Source organism: Bos indicus, chromosome 29 (assembly GCF_029378745.1).
Source record: "Bos indicus isolate NIAB-ARS_2022 breed Sahiwal x Tharparkar chromosome 29, NIAB-ARS_B.indTharparkar_mat_pri_1.0, whole genome shotgun sequence".
NCBI lineage: Eukaryota > Metazoa > Chordata > Mammalia > Artiodactyla > Bovidae > Bos > Bos indicus.
Genome location: NC_091788.1, coordinates 7,653,040 through 7,657,822, shown reverse-complemented (window position 1 = coordinate 7,657,822; position 4,783 = coordinate 7,653,040).

The window sequence follows — 4,783 nt, the reverse complement described above, 5'->3', positions numbered from 1 at the left end:
ACTGAGCCTGAACACTGCAACTACTCAAGCCCGTGTGCCTGGAGTCTGTGCTCCACAGCAGGAGAAGCACCGCGGTGAGAAGCCGTGCGCCCCGGTGAAGAGTATGCACCACTCTCGGCAACTAGAAAGCCAAGAGCAACAAGGAAGGCTCAGTGCAACCATAAATAAATAAGTGGATTTTTTTTTTTAAGTGCAGGACCAGGCACTGCTGAGGTACTTGATGTGAAGGGAGCAAAGGCAAAGAGGAGGCATGAGTTTAATGGAGAGGCTAAGAATAATCTTAGCTTTAACACTTCACGCTGGGAAGATCACCCCTAAACGGAAGCTTCCTTTTCTTACAGAAAGCACCACACCTTCTGCCTCTGAAGGACTCCTAACTGAAGGAGGTTTCCCCCTCTCCAGAGGTCATAGCCTGGAATGCCTGGTCTTTCCCCTTCTCCTCTGCAGAACCCACGGGGTTTTTTTCAGTCTACCGAAGAGGGTTCAAAGCAGCTTCCCCGCACTATCTGGAATCTTGGAGTCGAAATTCTGCATATTCATTTATTAAAGGACAGACCTGTCATGCATTTCAGTTGTGCCCAAGGACATTAGTATTAAGTTATGCCAACCTACTTTACTCCTCCAGAGGCAGGAGAGTAGTGGTTATGGGCATAGAACTTCAAGTTAAAAGGTTTTCATCACAATCACCAGTCTGCTCCTGATTAAATTTTGGCAATTAAATTTTGGCTAGCTCTGAGCCACCTTTATATATATATATATACAGTTCATGGGGTTTTCAGCAAGAATACTGGAGTGGTTTGCCATTCCCTCCTCCAGTTGGATGGTTGGATGGCGTCACCAATCAATAGACATGAACTTAGGCAAATTCCCAGAGATGGTGAGGGACAGACAGGCCTGGCATCCATGGGGCTGCAAAAAGTCAAACACAACTTGGCAACTGAATGACAACAACAACAAGCTAGCTTTTATATAATGACAAAACTATTATTATATTTTTCATAAAATTGTGAATATTAAGTGTGGCTGGCCAGCATAGGAAGCTCTCATCATCATCCATCACCATAATTAATATTTTATAGGTCTAAAAGCCTTAACAACTTCCATGTTGGGTTATACTGTCCATTCTTTCTGACCCCAGGCTTGAACTTTTCTTCAACTGTGACTCATTTCTCATCTCCTCCGACTTCCCGGGGAGTGCTCTCAGTTCACCGGATGCTTGTCTAGCCTTTGGAACTATTACAGTGGCCCAAAAGTTTGTTCATTCTTTTTATGTACAATAGCTCTAGTAGAGCTTCAGTGCAGTTCAGTCGCGCAGTCGTGTCCGACTCTTTGCGACCCCATGAACCACAGCACGCCAGGCCTCCCTGTCTATCACCAAATCCCGGAGTTCACTCAGACTCACATCCATCGAGTCGGTGATGCCATCCAGCCATCTCATCCTCTGTCGTCCCCTTCTCCTCCTGCCCCCAATCCCTCCCAGCATCAGAGTTTTTTCCAATGAGTCAACTCTTCGCATGAGGTGGCCAAAGTACTGGAGTTTCAGCTTCAGCATCAGTCCTTCCAAAGAACATCCAGGACTGATCTTCTTTAGGATGGACTGGTTGGATCTCCTTGCAGTCCAAGAGACTCTCAAGAGTCTTCTCCAACACCACAGTTCAAAAGCATCAATTCTTTGGCACTCAGCTTTCTTCACAGTCCAACTCTTACATCCATACATGACTACTGGAAAAACCATAACCTTGACTAGACAGACCTTTGTTGGCAAAGTAATGTCTCTGCTTTTCAATATGCTATCTATGTTGGTCATAACTTTCCTTCCAAGGAGTAAGCGTCTTTTAACTTCATGGCCACAATCACCATCTGCAGTGATTTTGGAACCCAGAAAAATAAAGTCTGACACTGTTTCCACTGTTTTCCCATCTATTTGCCATGAAGTAATAGGACCAGATGCCATGATCTTCGTTTTCTGAATGTTGAGCTTTAAGACAACTTTTTCACTCTCCTCTTTCACTTTCATCAAGAGGCTTTTTTGCTGTCTTTAATTCCATTTGAAACATTTTTGTTAGATTGTATTGTGACAGTTATCATGTTATTTTAGTCACCAGCTATCATATCAATGTGCATTTAATAAAAAACTTACAAAAATTGGTAAATTTTTGTGTAGCCAATTTAAGATTGAGGGTGGAAGAAAAAAGCAACACTTTCATCATATTATATTTTATTATTTCAAAAAAGGTAAAAATGAAGCTGAAATGCAAAGAGCCTTGTATGGAGAAAGTGCTGTAACTGATCAAATGTGTCAAAAGTTGTTTGTGAAGTTTTGTCTGGAAGTTTCTCACCAAACAATTCTCCATAATCGAACACAATAGTTGAAATTGATGGTGATCAAATCAAGACATTAACTGAGAACAATAAATGTTATACCACATGGGAGACAGCTGAAATACTCAAAATATCCAAATCAAGCACTGAAAATCATTGCACCAGCTTGGTTATATTAATCATTTTATGTTTGGGTTCCATAGAAGTTAGAAAAAAAAACATCCTTTTGGACCTATTTCCACATGTGATTCTCTACTTAAATATAAAGAAAACATTTCGTTTTTAAAACAAATTGTCACAGGCAATGAAACTGAATATTGTACAGTAATTGTATTGTTGAGTGGGCTTCCCTGGTGGCTCAGACAGTAAAGAATCTACCTGCAGTGCAGGAGACCCAGGTTCAATTCCTGGATTGGGAAGATCCCCTGGAGGAGTAAAGGGCTACCCACTCCTGTATTCTTGCCTGGAGAATTCCATGGACAGAGAGCCTGACAGGCTGCAGTCCATGGGGTCACAAAGAGTCAGACACGACTGAGTGGCTAACACTTTGATTTGGGCTTCCCCAATGGCTCAGTGGGTAAAGAACCCACCTGCAGTGCAGCAGACACAGGAAATGCAGGTTCACTCCCTGGGTTGGGAAGATCCCCTGGAGTAGGAAATGGCAACCCACTCCAGTATTCCTGTCTGGGAAATTCCATGGAGAGAGGAGCCTGGCAGGTCTCAAAGAGTCGGACATGAATGAACACTTGATACACAAGGTGGAACGAAAGAGACGGTGGGGCAAGCGGAATGAACCGCCAGCAACCACACCAGAGGCCATCTTCATTCAAAGGTGATGTGTGTCTGTGGTGGGAATCCTCTATTATGAGCTCCTCCCAGGAAACCAAATGATTAATTCCAACAAGTGCAGCTCCCAGTTAGGCCAACTGAAGATAGCGCTCGAGGAAAAGTGTCTGGAATTAGTCAACAGGAAATGTGTCATCTTCCAACAGGATAACGCAAGACCACATGTTTCTCTGATAACCAGGTGAAAGCTCTTATAGGTTGGCTGGGAAGTTCTGATTCATCTGCTGTGTTCACCAGACATTGCACCTTCAGATGTCCATTTATTTAGGTCTTTACAGAATTCTCTTCATGAAAAAATTTCAATTCCCTGGAAGCCTTTAAAAAAAGCACCTGAAACAGTTCTTTGCTCAAAAAGATTAAAAGTTTAGGGAAGATGGAATTATGAAGTTGCCTGAAAAATGGCAGAAGGTAGTGGAACAAAATGTTGAAAACGTTGTTCAACAAAGTTCTTGCAGAAAATGAAAATGTATCTGTTATTTTTAGTTTTAAAACCGAAGGAACTTTCTGGCCAACCCATAGATGGTTCTGTTACTCCTTGACATCCGGGATGACAGTGTCCCTGTTGAATACCGTCAGGACCCATCACAACAGGCCTCTGTTTCTTGCACACAGGCTAAGATAAGATTTCAAGAAAGGCTTTTCTATTTTTGTGACTCATAATTTCAACCTTCTCACTCTGCACTTTCAAGCTTTCCCAAAACCTTTAATTGTTGTTCTTAGTCTAATCTGGTTCAAGAGTGATTTATGTGAAATTCTTTGAAAATTATAAAGTGCTGTAGAAATGTTGAAATTGTTATTGCTTCCATCTTCTGCTTAGCTGTTAGTAACTCTTATCACAAAATTCTGATTATTATACCTAAAACACTGGGACTTCCCTGGCTGTCCAGTGGTTAAGACTCTGTGCTTCCAATGTAGGGGGTGGGGGTTCGATACCTGGTTGGGGAAGTAAGATTCCCACATGCTGGGCAGCCAAAACGAAAACTACAAAAATCCCCCCAAATAAAACTAACACATCGAAAATCTTATTTACATTTTGATCTTTTCTATACTTGTACATCTACAACAAAGTTACACATTTACTTATATTCTGAAGGAGAAGGTTTTACAACATCATTTTTTTTTTGTAGGATACTTTTCCAGATGTTTGAGGACTTATATAGCTTCTCAGTCTTGCAATTCAATAAAGCCTCCGTAGTTATGGAAAACTGGGAATAAAGTTAAGCTTATTTAAGATGTATTTAATTCTTTAAGAAAAACAGTTTAATTCATTTCTATTCATAATCATAAGTCTATCAATCAAGTCTTGATCTGAGATCTTCAGAAAATTACTTTGATGAATACATATATATTTTACAACTTATGAAGCAAAACCCTTTTATGGGACAAATAATACCACTATAATATTATTTAAATCACTCTTGCTCTGATACATTGTCATTCAATAACTATCTTGCATATTAATGATAAAAGACAAACAATCCTATAGAAAAATGGAGAATGACTGTGAACAGCCATTTACTAAAAGAAATGTAATCAATAACAATTTTTAAATGGTTACAACTTGAATTAAAACATAAAATTTAACATGAGGCCTTATTAAATTTATTTTATTGCC